The 15915-nt window shown below is 36.0% G+C and overlaps 1 pseudogene; it reads right to left on the bottom strand.

Moving 5' to 3' along the window:
* Positions 1–12696: 12696 nt before the first annotated feature.
* LOC149243360 (protein phosphatase EYA pseudogene) lies at positions 12697–13432 on the bottom strand (annotated as a pseudogene).
* Between the last annotated feature and the right edge of the window lie 2483 nt (positions 13433–15915).

The raw sequence follows: 15915 nt of genomic DNA, 5'->3' as shown, positions 1-15915 counted from the left end.
GAAAGTGCCATTCCTGAAGATGAAGTTGAAGTTGAAGAGTGCTCCAAATGGATGTCATGCTTCTTCATTGCTGCTTCCAAGGCTTCCATCTTCTTAAAGCATTTAGATTCTAAGTGGCCATCTCGATTACAAAAGTTGCAATGTCTATCAGTCTTTTTCCTTTTTTTTTTATTTGTCTTATCATTTTTTTGAAATGATTTTTCATTTTGAGGCTGAAATTGCTTAGGACCCTTGTTTGGTTTAGGACCATTCCTTTTAGGATACAACTTCTTAGGATTCTTTGGATTTGGTTGCTGCTGGGCGGCTAACGCTTTCTTAGAAGAGTTTCCAAGATTAAGAAGACCAAGGTGTAAGAGTTTTTCTTGTTCTCTTATTAAATAATCATAAAAAGAATCAAAGGAAGGGGACTTGTAGTCTTGTCCTTGAGAAATGAAGGCTTCTCTTGTAGAATGGAAGGTGGAAACAAACACAGAGTAGGCTGGTCCCAACTTAGTAAGAATGGAATAGATAAGGTTACTATCTTCTTTCTTAACCTTAACACCTTCCAAGAGAAGTCTAAGGGTCTTGAACTTGGACAAAAAATCTTCAATGCAAAAAAAATTATTGGGGTCCAATGTAAGCAACTCATTTTCAAGTTGATGGGCTCTAAGTTCATTTTTTATTCCAAAAACTTTAGTAATCTGTTTCAATGCTTCATCAGGAGTATCAAGTTCTGCAATATGGAATCTAAGATCTAGAGAAATAGACATCCCTATCAACCCACGTGCTTGATCTTGCCTATTTTCCCATTTAGTTGCCTTATCTTCATCTTTCGGTTTGGTTTCTTGGCCTGTGGCTATTCTGTAAAGACCTTTACTTCTAAGTAAATCCACAATGTAGGACCACCATTGGAAGTAGTTGGTGCTGTCAAGAATAAATTGGCATGGACTTCCATTTTAACAGAAAATAAAGCTATAGATGCTGAAACTAAGTGTTCCAATGGAAAGATCTCGAAAAATTAGGCTATTTTAAAAAAAAAGGTTCTGAAAACGGCTTCCGGATGAAGAAGTTATGGCTTTTTGAAGAAAATTTGAGAGAGAGAGAGAGAGAGAGAGGGGGGGGGGGGTTAAAGCTTTGGGTTGCGTGCTTGCTTTGAGAAAGCTCTTTTTCCCTACAAAACAAAAAACAAAAAACCCAACACGGACATACAAAAAAAATGAACCTTACGGCTCGAAGTTAGCTTTAGCCGAAAACTAAATATTTTCCTCAATGTTTCTGATTTTCTGAGATCACACTAAGGTGCAACGGAAAAGAGCATACGCATGAGAAAAATCCTTCCTTTCTGTTTCTGATTTGCCCAGATCTCACAGAGTCACGGGGCAAAGAGCATACACAGAAATGAAAGGTATAGATCCGATAATAAAAAATGCTAAATAAACCGAAACCGAAATAAACAAAGAGAAAATAACTGCAAACTGTAAATAAACACTGTATACCTCGAGATCTTAAAAATGACGCAGCTAGGGCTACTAGAAACCTTTTCGCATGAAACGAAAGGGGTTCCTCACTGGAACAGATGCTCCCAACACAACAGAGTAATCCTCTTGGCCCGAAAGCAGTTAGAAACAATAGATCTAGGAAACGGTAGTCGGATGCAGTTCTACCGGCTTCAGATTTGGATCACCAATGGACGCGGCCCTCAAATAGCTCTGATACCATGTAGGAATTTATAGGGTAAGTTCCTCAAATAGAACACCAAAGGACACCACTCATAAACAGATCGCAGATCAATACACCAGTACTTCTGACGTGGTTAAAACCCTCAAAGAGGGAAACAGTCCACGGCCTGAGCCAACGCGGCCACTTCAGGCAATTTATTAATAAAAGAATGAAAATTTTCATAAGCTTCTCTCATGAACGGTTAACCTACAAATGACCCTCCATGCTCTTTAAATAGAGATCATGGACCAATCGGGTGTTAATCCACGGATCAAGTATTGATAATACCGAGGAGAGAATGAACCGTCGGATCACTACATATCATGACCGTCGGATTGTAAGTTACAAAATGTACATAGTAAAGAAACACACTTTACCTAACTCTATACTAGACCAAGTTATACTTAACTATTTCCTATGTGTGGAATATCCTAACACTACAAAATTAATGTCTCTAATCTCTACTTTTGTACCATTGAATGATCTAGCAAAAGATTTTGTGATCTCCTTGTGATATCCATCAAATTTTTTAATGAATTTGAGACCACCCAATCTTCTGTAGCATCTCATTGAGTTGTGGGCACCATTCCATAAACTTTTCCCCTATGAGTTCTGCCCTGACAATGATTCCCATGGTCTCTATTTCATAGAATTTGCTATCCTTCAGAATTACTCTCCTGGTCTATGAAATGGACTATCTATGGGTATGGTGAAAAAAAAATATGATTTTGCGTGGAATAATTAGACAGTGAGGCTTTTGAGAGATGTGAATGCTTTGGTCATTTCTTGGTTGTGACTATTAGCAGATGGAGTTATTAGAGACCGTTTTCAGTACATAGTATGGAGACTGTAGTGGAGGTGTGGTATGATGAAATCATTATAGACCATTGGGTATCGAATGTGGAGGATTTCACGGAGATGTAGTTGTCAAATCAAATGATGACTTATTAAGAGACATATGATCATTCATATTATACATAACTTATGTTTATGACTTGCTGTTTGAAATAAATTTGACTTTTTACCTTAGAACTTAACCTTTTGTTTGATAAGTCTTTTGGTGTTGATCCATAGGTACTTTGAGAATGGTTTATCTCCAAAGCTTGATTCTTCAATTTCCCGCATTCATGATTTATTTTTGAGCTGTACAATTGTGCCAGAGCTGATAAGTAGGTTGTAGCTACAGAATTAGATTAGATGCAGAATGGAACCAGCTGCAGAATGTGAAAAGAAGGAAAAGTGAAATATGTCTTATGAAATATGGATGTAGAAATAAAATGAAATGAGTTATGACAGTGAGATGGAATGAGATGTAAGATAAAATGAAAAATAGGGTGAAATGTAGTAAAACTGTAAAAATAAAATGTAAATGAAAATTGTCAATGACATGAAGTGGAACTGTAAACAGAATGAAAACTGAATGAGATGGAATGTGACTATGAAATTGTAGACTCTATATTGCAAATAAATGTAGTTTTTTGTCACTACTTATTACAAAAAGGAAATGGAAAATATAGGATGTCAAAAATCTCTAATTTTCACCCTATATTTTCTGTATAACTATGCCAATCAATGATTGGTTTTCAACCTTATACAATTTATTATTTATTATTTTTATTTTTTATTTTTTATTTTTTATCAGTCATTTCTTGGGAAAAATAAAGACTAAGTTAGTGGAGAAGAAGGGTTCTTCTTCACTAGCTTCATTTCCGAGTTATCCAGGAAAATCCTAATGAACTCCTCTCTTGAAATTGGCTTTTGATATATCTTTAGCCGATGACCATTTATAAGAAGAGGTACCTTTTCCTCATCTATTGTTCTTATTCTCACTGCTCCATTGTTAAAGACTTTTTCAATCTCATATGGCCCAAGCCAATGAGTTTGAAATTTCCCTTGAAAATCTTTGAAATTTGAATCAAACAACAGTGCCCTATATCCTGTTTGAAATTTCTTTTCCTTAATATATTTATCATTCCATTTAGCCCTTTGTTGTTGGACTATACTGGTTCTTTGGATTGCATCTTGAATGATTTCATCATGTTCATTGAGTTGCTCCAATCTATGTTTCTCTGCCTTTGATAAATCCAATCCCAATTGGACTGCCATATTGAAGGTTTTAATTAACAACTCTATAGGGAACATGGCTTGTTTCCCATAAACAAGTTCATAGGATGTATGTCCCATTGTGTTCCTCCATGTAGTTCTATAGGCCCATAAGGCTTTAGGAAGCCTTTCTACCCAATCTCTTCTATGTAGATGCACAATCTTAGTGAGAATTCCTTCAATCACCTTATTTGTAGATTCAACTTGACCATTTGCTTATGGATGATAGGGAGTAGATTTCCTATGTTTGATCTTGTAATTTTCCACAAGACCCTCCAGCATTTTAGATGTAAATTGAGATCCCTGATCTGTCACAATTTATCTTGGAAAACCAAAACAAGTGAAGATGTCCTCAAAAATAAAATTAACTACAGATTTTCATTAGCAAAAGTTAATGCTTTGGCCTCTACCCATTTAGTGACATAATCAATGCATACCAATATATATTTCTTTTTCTTAGATGAAGGATTAATTGGCCCAACAAAATCTAAGGCCCATTTTTCAAAAGGTTCAATGAGTACCTAAACTTGTAGTGGAATTTCATTTGAAGGAGCAGGTTTCCCTATCCTCTGGCAACTGTCACACCTCCTAACATATTCTTTGGCACCTTTGAAGATGGATGGCCAATAATATCCTAAAGAAAGAATTTTATAGGCTTTCCTCTTGTTAACAAAGTGTCCACCACACGGCTCATCATGACATGACTTAAGAATCTCAGGCATTTCATCTTCCCTAATACATCTTTTGATCATAAGATCTGGGACTTTTTTATACAATTCATTAGTGATCCATGAGTATCTTGCACTTATATGAATTATTTTTCTTTTTTCTCTAGGAAAAAAATGTGAAGGAAATTTCCCTGTGACTAAGTAATTAGCAATATCTGCAAACCAAGGAGGTTGAGTAGTCACTGCAAAAAGATATTCATCAAGAAACCTATCTTCAACCAGAGTGTCATCTTTGATATTCTGAATTTTGGATAAGAAATCAACAACTCTGTTTTATTTTCCAGGTCTATCTAGCACAGTAATATTGAATTCTCGCAAGAGTAAAAGCCATCTTGTAACTCTACCATTAGTAATAGGTTTATTCATTAAATATCTAATTGCAAAGTGATCTGTATGAACAAAGGTTTCATAGCCTATTATATAATGTCTGAACTTGTTGATTGCATGAACAACAGCTAAAAATTCCTTTTCAGTTACAATATAGTTCAACTCAGTGGGAGTCAAATTCTTACATGTATAGTAGATGGCATAGGGAATCAAGTCTTTTTGTCCTAATACAACTCCTAGAGTTGTATCTGAAGCATCTGTTGAAATGTGAAAAGGTAGTTTCTAATTTATACCTCTCAAGATGGATGATTCAGAAATTTTTGTTTTTAAAGTCTCAAATGCTAATTGGTAGTCAGGATTCCAATTGAATTCACAATCCTTGGTGAGTAATTTGAAGAGTGGGGATGCTATTTTAGTGAAATTTTATATAAATCATCTATAGTATCCTGTGAATCCTAGAAAACTTTGAACATCCTTTTCACAGTTTGGAATTGATAATTTAGAGATGACTTCTACTTTAGATCTATCAACTTCAATCCCATCTCTTGAAATGTGATGCCCTAAAACAATACCTTCTGTAAACATCATAAAACATTTTTCATGGCTTAGTGAAAGGTTTGCTTCCTTACATCTTTTAAGAACTCTTTCCAAATTTTCCAAAGCTTCTTCAAATGTGTTCCCATAGACTGTAAAATCATCCATATATACCTCTACATAATCATATATTAGATCAGAAAAAATTCATAGTACTGCTATTTAGAATGTTGCGGGTGCATTACATAACCCAAAAGGAAGTACTCGGTAGGCATAAGTTCCCCATGGACAAGTAAATGTGGTTTTCTATTGATCTTTAGGTTCCACCTGAATTTGATTATAACCATTAAAATCATCCAAGAATGAGAAATACTTCTTACCTACTAATGTTGTTGGAAATAATACTGGGAGGTGGGGGGGTGAATCAATATTATCAAATCAAACATTTTTTTCATTTTCATACTCAAATATATATACGCTACTTCAGTTAAGGGAACCTACGTGTACACGCATCTGTGTCTAATGCAACTAGCGTATATCCAGTAAACTTATGATTCAACTAATCCGTTATATGTTGATCTTTAATCAATGCATCAGAACTTCATTAATAGTAAACAGGTGCAGTAAAACAGAACAAATCATCACACATAAGAAGCACACATGAACACCAAGATATAAGGTGGAAACCCAATGTGGGTGAAAACCACCTGCTGCAATTCGTCTCTATCTTCTTTTAATAAGAAACTTCTTTTTACAATATTGGTGCAGTCTTATACTAGTACGCGGGCTTCTACCTGCAGAAGGCTACAACCTCCTCTAGTTCTCCAGTTTCTACTGAAAGGGAGATACAACCCCCTTAGCTCTTGTACTAACTGATACATTTACTAGTACGTAGGCACTGGCCTACAAAAGGCTACGATCATCTCTCTTCCTCTAGGGACCATGTTTCATAAATTTTCATATGGGATACTCCTGAAGCACAACACCATAATCTGAAGGTCACGTTTCATCCATTTTTCATGCTGGACCCATCAACAACATTGAAGAAAAAAATATATCACCACTGCAATACATCCATCAACTACAACTGCATCATTAATCTCTGAATCACCTAATACTGAAACACTGAAACCCTGTCAACAACATAGTCACTAGAACACATAACAAACAATAGAACTTTGAAATAACAACCAGATCCAACTGCAACTTCAAAATATCATACTTCATACCATATACGCTACTCTGATGAACCCAATCTATGTGTATACGCACTTTTACCAAAGCGAACCCGTGTACAAATCTGCAAATTCTAACTTATAACTTTGCAGCTATTCCAAACATCAATTATACCCATAACATAACATTTACAAAATAAATATGAGTCAATAATTCAGATCTAGTCTATCCATGATCAAACCATATAGTGATAAAATATTCCAAACCTTAAGATCCCAATCCATCATTCATCATCATCCACATGGGTGCATCTTTGGTTCAAATCAAGAAAGCATCACAAACCCATAACCTGCATACTAGATCTCACACTTCATCAGATGTTCAATACTTGCACCCTTTTCCCCTTGGCCTAATGATCTTCTCCTTATATAGGTTTAGGCCTCTCTCAATAGCATGGTCCAAAACCATGAAGAGCCAATACCTTGGACCCGATACTTGGGGTCAACACTTCAGACAAAATACCATGGACCAATACCAAAATACCATGGACCAAATACCACAGACCAAAACTTAGTTTTCCAACATGTATGTGCCTTTCCTTCTGTGAACCTATGTGTGTACGTATATGTGACTTTTTTTATACTCACCCGTGTGTATACGCACTTTCATCAAGGTTAACCTGTGTATACCTCTCTCTTGACTTGCTGTACTATGATCTGTCATATGATTGAGATGCTAGCAAGGACAACACCTGTATCATACCTCTGAGTGAGTTGCCATCAAGGACAATACCTGTATCATAATGCCAACGAATGTATCTAACATTTGATCTATAAAGGGAAAAGGAAAATGATCTTTAAGGGTAGCTTTATTCAATTCTCGGTAATCAATGCACACCCTCCATTTACCATTCTTTTTAGGCACAATTACTGAAGAGGAAACCCATTGGCTGTCTGAAATTCTGTAAATGAAGTTTACATTCAACAGTTTTTGCAGCTCTTCTTGCACAATTTCTCTAAGATTTGGATTCATCCTTCTCTGAGGTTGTCTGATAGGTATACAATTTTCCTAAATGTAGATGTGATGTATACAAGTCTTAGGACTAATTCCTTTCATGTCAGTATATTCCCATGCATATGCAGCAGAAAGTTGTTGTAATTTCTCCAAGTTATTGTTTATGTTCAATGTTCTCCCTGGAAAGATTTAAATTGTAGAGCTACCAAATTCTTCCATAGAATAAAGAGACATCTGCCTAGATGACAAATATTCAACGTTTGATTTTTCTTGAAATTGATCATGCTCATATTCTGGAGATGATTCAAAATTTTCCATTGTATTTAAGATTTGACTATCTTCACTAATATCTGAAATAGTAAAGAGAGGTTGAATGTCATTTTCATCACCAATCCATTCTTTGTCATCTATTTCTGTTATTGTTCTTGCTGGAGGATATAGAGTGAATTTCTTTGTTGAATTCCCATCAAAAATATACATATCACTAGATCTACAACTAATGAAAGCATCAACTGTGGCCAACCAAGGTCTTCCTAATATGAGTGGATGTCCTCCTAGACTGTTCTTGGGGGTTAAGATCATAAAATCAATAGGATATTCCCAAGAATCTAAGGATACTGAAATATATTTTAACACTCCATTTGGTTTGATTACAGATATGTCCGCTAATTGCAGTATTGTAGGTGTGTAAAGAAGATTAGGAAGCTTGAGTTGTTCCATGGTTTGTTTGCTCATGATGTCTATTGCTGCCCCTAAATCAATCAATGTATTTGGAATTTCAACTCCATTGATGTGTGTTTTCACAATTGGACTTCCTGGATCTACATATTTTTGTATGGCAATTTTTCCCATCATTATATCTGCTATTTTTCCTACCAGGTGAATTATTTTTGTTTCTTTTGCTTTTCTTCCTGGTTTCTTTATGCTTAGCTCCTTTATTTTTTTAGCTAGAATTGGAATCTCCTTAATGGCACGTAATAAAGGAATTTTGATACATACATTTTTCAATTCATCTAGAAAATCATAATTGGGCAACATGATCTGCTTTTCTACTACTCTATCAACTTGTAGTCTTTCAGGAAAAGGAGGTGCAGAAGTAGATACTGACTGCTCAATGATAGGAGTTGAGTTCACTGGTTCTTTCTGTTTTTCATTTTCAGTATTTTGGTTTTGGAGAGATGTTCCCTCAAAACTTTTATTCGGTTGCAGAAAATTTTCCTCAAAATTGTCTTGTTCCTGAATAACTACAAAAGGTCTTCCCTTTTCTAATATCTTATCAGATCTCAGTTGAACATCATTAAGATCTAGAGGAGTGATCATATAAGCTGGAAATTGTTGTCCTTCCACCATGTAAGCATTCTAAGGATTTTTATTGTTGGGGTTTGTTAATGGTTGGGCAGGTAGCTGATTTGGTTTCTACTGAAATGGTAGTAAGAGTTGAGAACTTTGGTTTTGTTGTGGAAATGGTAATGAAAGATAAGGGTTCTAATTTTAAAGTTGTGGCTGCTAATTTTGTTGTGGAATGTGTGGGGGAGGATAATTCTAATATGATGGAGGATATTGGTAATATTGAGAAAATCTCCCATAAGGATTTTGTACTCCTTGTGCCCACAGTTGAGATTGAGATTGAGGTTGAGGCCAAGGTTGCTGCCAAAAATTCTAATTTGGTGGGGGCTAATGACACATTTGATTGTTAAATCCCTGATTTTGTGGCCCCTGGCAAGGTTTTCTAGATACAAAGCAAAGAGGTTCTACTGAATTTGGAACTGTTTATTCTTGGAAAATAGCCTTAAGGCCTAGAATCAAAGGACAACCCTTGGTTTCATGATTCTCTAAGCAAATCATACAAGTCTCTATAATTTTTGCATCTAAAGGGCATTCTCTTAGAGGATTCTTTTTTTGCATTTTGGATAGAAAGTAGCCCAAGCATCAGCCTCAGTTTTCTGCTTGTTTTGAAACTTAAGGGTGTCTATTTGCTCACTAAGACTCCCTAGGATATCTATTTTGAATTCATGAAGCATATTACCAATTTTTTCCCTACTCACTGATCCAGTTGCAGACTTATTTACTCTAACAAGAGAAGGATCTCTTGGACCTTTCCTAGTTTTGGATTTCCCTCTTGAGAGATGAACACATAATTCTCCTATATCATTTAATGGAAGTTGATAGATATCTCGCTTTCCCATCATGTTAAGGATATCTATCCACTCATCTCTAATTGCTTTTAATAAAAGGGCTTTTAAGGTATATTCATCTAAATTTTCCATCCGTGCTCTTTGCAAATTATAGTTAAATCTCTCAATCAAATCCTCTAAGTTTTCATCCTCTCTTTGCATCATTTTGAACACTTCATCTTTGTGATTGGTAGGCATGCAATAATCCAAATACCTATCCAAAAATAGTTTCTTCATTTCATTCCATGTTCTAATGGACTGAGTGACTAACCCCATGAGCCACTTCAAAGCAGCTCCTTTCAGTGTTAAAGGGAACAAGTTAAGTTTTTGAAAGTCTTCTAGATAATCATAGGTTCTGCACAAAACTTCAAACTCAAATAAAAATGTTTCAGCATCCTCACTTTTTAACCCATGGAAGTTTGGGAGGATAGAAGGTGAGATATTTTTCATTGTGGAATTTGTTTATTCATCCACTATAAGGAATCCAAAATAATTATCTATTTCCCTATTTCCTCTGCCTCCTCAATTATTTCCTCGACCTCCTCCTCTACCCCCTCCTCCAAACAGTGTGAATTCTCCATCCTATTCTTCTTTTGCCATTATAGTTTCATCAGGGTCAGTATAGGGTTCAACCTGCAAGGTTACTTTCTCCTCCTCTAGTTCTTCTATTAATGGGATATGGGAGAGAGGTTCTACCTCTTCTTCCTCACCTGGTATTCCTAATTCTTCAACTAAAATGTGCTCCCCTTTGGAGGTGAAAAAACTACTCTTGCTGTTCGAGATTTAAGATTTTTCTCCCCTAGGACTAACTTAGTAGATGAAGTAGGAAATTATTTTGATTGGAATTTTTCCCCTTGAATTTCAAGAGTTCTATGGCTGGGATTATGAGTTTGTGATGGAGATATATATTTTCTTGTTCTTGGTGGAGTAGGTGGTGTTGTAGGAATTGAACTCCTACCTCTAGCTATAAATCTACCCTTAGAGTCTCTTTCTCTATGCATATCATTTTTTTTTTGAATGTAAGAGATAAAGTTAGCTAATTACACTTCCCCAGAAATAGCGCCAAAATGTTTAGTCAATTTAGTTTCCTAAATTTCTTTGCATAAATCATCAATTGAGGCTCGTAAGATAATGAAGTGTAGTGCACTGTATGTGCTATTTAACCCTTCTTACTTCGTTGTTTTGTATTTTTATATTGTTTTTTTTTTGGGGGTTTCCTTGATTCCTAATGATGTAAAGTCTGAATTATGAGAAACTGAATTTAAATTTCCTAGAGGTGAACTAGTCAAAGTCTAAGTTAAAGGAAAGAAAAATAGAGCATCTATCCTATTAGAGCCTAGATTGACCTCAAGCTAAAGGGAGGTAAATCTAGGATAACCACAAACCAAGCTTAACCTGGTAGCTAGCCCTACCAGGTCAGGAGAGGGCTCTCTCCTTGTGAATCTCAGTCAAGATGACTGCATCAAATATGTATTTTAGGCTAGGTATACTATCTCTAGGGATTTGATTGGATTTGTTTTGGGTCGAAATTGCAAGAGAAAGGATGATTTGGACTATGGAAACAATGTCAGTTTCTGCCAGCAATCTTGGAGCAAATTAAGTGTCATGTTCAGCCAAGTGAAGATTGTAAATGTGAGGAGTATAAGGGAGAAAGCCTGCTACCCTGCAGGCATCAGACAAAGGATGAATCTGAAACAACAACTTTAGATGAAAGAGAATCATGAGGTTGCTCAACAAAGCATCTAGCAATGGATGAATTCTGCTAAGACAACCATTACAACTAACAGCGAGATCATCATGAAAGAAGCATCATTACGGATGAATTCCTAATATATCACTTAGATAATGTTGTAAAAAGGCAGAAAAAACATAATGTGTAAATGAATTACAGGAAAAACATACTAACATTAGCACTGTGATGAATCCCAGATCCAAAGGGAAAAAGACTACTTTATTAAAATGATATTTCAGGAAAAATTTTACACAAAGCCAAGACAACCTCTCTGCTACCAAAATCGAACCTCTATATTTTAAAAATAACCCTATATATAATATTACATATTAATTATTGACTCCTAAACATAGGAATCAAAATAATTAAAATAGAAAAAACAAACGAAAACCTAAATATGTTTTAATGCGGTCAAATTACCTAAATTAAATTATAAAAAAATGACTAATTAAATCTCGAAAATAAAAAAGGAACAATTAATTGCTACCACAAGTCGAATTTCAAAAATCCGTTGTGGAACATCGCTGGAAATCAGGGTTGGGATGATAATCAAATCACCCTCCATCTACGCTATGTAGATGCCTTGGGTTCCTGAAATATTTTCCATTTGTTCATTGAATACTTTGAATACTGCCACATTGCACCTGCACGAATTTTGGAGTTTGGTTGATATTATGCTTCAGAACTTGCTACCTCACTCTCGGTTGTTGATTTAGAAATGTAGACATTTATGACCGATCTGGAATCACATGACTTAAATTGCCACTTATGCATTTATCTTCACCCTTGAGAAGCTCTGGCACTTGAGATTTCACTCGGTGGATCATGAAGCCTTTTTGCATTTCTCACATGAAAACCAACATGGCTAGTGTAATGATTTCTCTCACTAAAAACTTTATGGCGTATTTGAGATTCCTATTTACCATTTCTTATAACTACACCATCCACAATTGACAAATAAGTGCTTGTTTTCTTGACCTTCTAGGTGCGCTAATCAGTCAAATGCGCCACAAAATTACTTTTGTTACTAAAGTTTGATGTATTTGAAGCAGTAACACAATTATCCTTTCTTGAATTATCTTCAACCTTACCCACTGTCATATTCGAATATGTTTGCTACTGTTCATTATTAAGTAAGGGAATGACATTCAAATGGGTAGTTTGCCATTTAAGACATTCTCCACTATCATCGACTGGGCTTGTTGAGTTTCTAGATGGTTCTTGAACAAGTCCAACACTTGGGCAATACATACTCCTCGAAAGCATATATGCAATGCAATTGGTGCTTCACTATAGAAAGAAACAGTCCTCGAAACCGATGCCCTCCTTCTAGGACTAGATCAATCTTTACAAAAGGCCATCCCAGATTCTCAGTTGCTTGACATTCTTCCATGCTGTCTCCAATAACACAAAACTGAACACCTGGTCCTTCAAAACGTTTTTTTATCCATAGAAAACACTGCAACTTCCACATGTCCCATGAACTATACACATTTTCATGAGTGATAAACCATCTAGTTGGAAAAGCAAGTGTTTGACTAGGCTTCATATTAGAGTCCTAGATGTGACCAAAAAATTCACATTCTGTGAAGGAGTCTGATCCTCAGTTAGACCTTCACTACTTTTTGCATTGGCAGCACCTTGTCTAGAAACAGAGTCTTTTTTCAAACACTCCTCTAAAAATTCCTGCCTTGCAGAAAGCCATCCATTAGTGTACACATCAGTGACATCATATAGATCTTTCCAGACCTTAATTTGCTCGTCATCAAGTAATCTATGCAGCCCTTATTGCCTATAGAATGGAGCCGATAGGAAAGTTTTCTTTTGTTTGCATCATCACAAGGTTGAGCTAATCCATCGTTGTTGAAATCATAATTCAATAGATCCATGCCATCAACATATTCATTCCATGTATCCTGATGTGGATCATTAAAGTTTTCAACCATTCTTCTCTACAAAAATATGTTATTGGGATTGATTTCCTTAAAAAAAATTGATATAAAAACTAAGGCCATCAAAAACACCCAAGGTTCTAGCCGCTTCACTTGCACCAACTCCTGTCTGTAAGGCTTTAGTTTTTACAACAAGATCTTCTTTTCTAGCAAAAACCTCATCATCATTCTTGGCTTTAGATTGAATAACAATAACTCTACTATCGAACTGTCTGAACATTACTAGTACATCTATTTTCTTCCAGTGGCACAAGCTTGCAGTAAATCTTCTGGAGAAATTAGTTCTATTCCTCGAGCACGGTTAAACATACAATATACATCAATTAGGGCAATCATGCCTCAAGCCCTTTCTAGTGGTATCTGGACAAAATCTGCCAACTTTGAAAACTATTGCTCAATCACACCTGACAAGACAGCTGTTGATGATAAAGAGCACTGGCACTCTCTTTTGTGACTGGTGATGCAATGCCAACACTGAGAAGCCAATCTTGCATCTCTTGACATCCTCGACAGTGATAGTCTTCCTTTGTTCCTTTTGGCACCGGTCATTTGCTTCGCTAGTGATGAAACTGATAACTTCTAAAACACATTCCTGTATTGTTTCCTTTGCATCATCAGAAATTTTCGCATGTGTTGGGAGGATTTTCTCATGATCCCGATGACATTTGAAATAGGTATAAACCTGTCCTATTCTCTTACAGCACAATTTTATCTATCTCCATCCTCAGAGGTGTTGTTATCCTGGCTAGTTGGGCTTGTATCTTCTACCATTGAAGCTTCAAGAGTGTTCAGTTCACGAAGATTATCTCTTGCAGAAGTGAAGGCAGTTAAGTCAGTGATTTAGGACCATTCTTAAGGACTTCCATCATCTACAGTAGCATCAATCCTATTAACTATGATTAATTTTTAGCCTTTCTTTCTCCATGAGAATAACCAACAAAATAATGCCATCACCACTTAAACTCTAAACATCTTATTCAATGGACTTGTTCTCCACTTCTGTTGTACAACCAAACCTAGTCCCACTTTCACCCGCAATAGCACTGTCAGCAATGTATAGTGTCGTCTGCACAGGATATCTCTTTCAATCAAAGTAGAGAAACGACCTTGCCATATGTTGAGATGAAGATTGGCAGCATGATAAAAAAAATTCAAATTCTATGTTCTCTCCTTCTCGATCATAGTCCAAACACAAAACCAGCCACTGACATCTCCTAGCTTCTACTGGATCATTCAATATCTGAACTACTACACGAAAGGATTTTTGAGTCAATCACTCATTTGAACATATCTTTTAATCTGGGAGCCAGTTTTTGGAGTGTAATATACCGTTGGAAAGCTCTTTCCGAGGTACTCCTGATGAATAGAATTATGACATGTTTTGTGTTGATTATCATGTGAAACACATCTAACAAAACTAGACATAGTAAGAGCTCATGTTGATCCCTGGTGACAGGATGCAAAGACTGGAACTATCATCAGCTCCATTGGGGATGGCAGCTCCTTGAAGGTGTCAATAACACTGTAGACCAAGTGCCTCATCCATTGGGCAATATGGTCTAACAACTGCAAACTCAAAACAACTCAAACCAATCCAAACATACACATACTGCAACCTGTACATAAACAAACAGCATGTTGCCTTGGGCAGCTTATTTATTTACAAAGCTACCCTACTCGGATGTAAAATCAATAGATCAACTAATGCTATAATGCCAGACCAACCAATCAAGCAACTGTGACAATGATGTTTTTGTTTGATAGTGTTTGAACCAGAACATAGTTGGAAATCCTACCAGCAATATATACCCATAGTACCTCTGGCTCTGTAAAAGGCAACCTGGTTTTTCTTTCAACTTAAAAATATATTCCATATATGCTGCTATAGGATCATAGAAACCAGATTCTATCTACTGCCCCATATGCTCTTGGCTGGAGATTGTCACATCCTCACTGTAAACCATAACATCTTTCAATCCAACCATCCAAGGGTAGCCTCATCTTCTCTTCTTTAGGAGGAGGGAGAGTTTCCAAGAACTATTTAGGGTCTTGGAATTCATGTGATTTAATTTGAACATCCAATAATTCAATTTCATTTTCTAATCTTTCAACCACTAAGCCAAGAAAAAAATATTTATTCTCAGGTGTGAGTCGGCTGGATTTCAAGCTAAGAAGCAATGATGTTAAAAAACTCTGATCAATCTGAAATTTTGCTATCTCATCCCTTAAAATCAATAACATTACACTAGATAACGGAGTTTCCACATACCCTGTCATTGATGATTACCATCAACATTCTGAAAACTGGATTCTTGGGCAGTGAAATCGAAGCTCAGGATCTTGAACATTGGAGTCATCAGGTAGATGATTCTAGCATTCATATGTGTCTGACTACTATCCACCATCAACAATCAGGTCTGCAACTTGAATGATCATTCCTGGAGAAGATCTGTAACCTCTATCCCAATATGGCGACG

This window comes from Pinus tabuliformis, chromosome 8 (assembly GCF_031772625.1).
Source record: "Pinus tabuliformis cultivar Carrire ecotype Pingquan chromosome 8, CPIR1, whole genome shotgun sequence".
Taxonomy (NCBI): domain Eukaryota; kingdom Viridiplantae; phylum Streptophyta; class Pinopsida; order Pinales; family Pinaceae; genus Pinus; species Pinus tabuliformis.
This window is presented reverse-complemented; position numbering and strand designations above follow the sequence as displayed.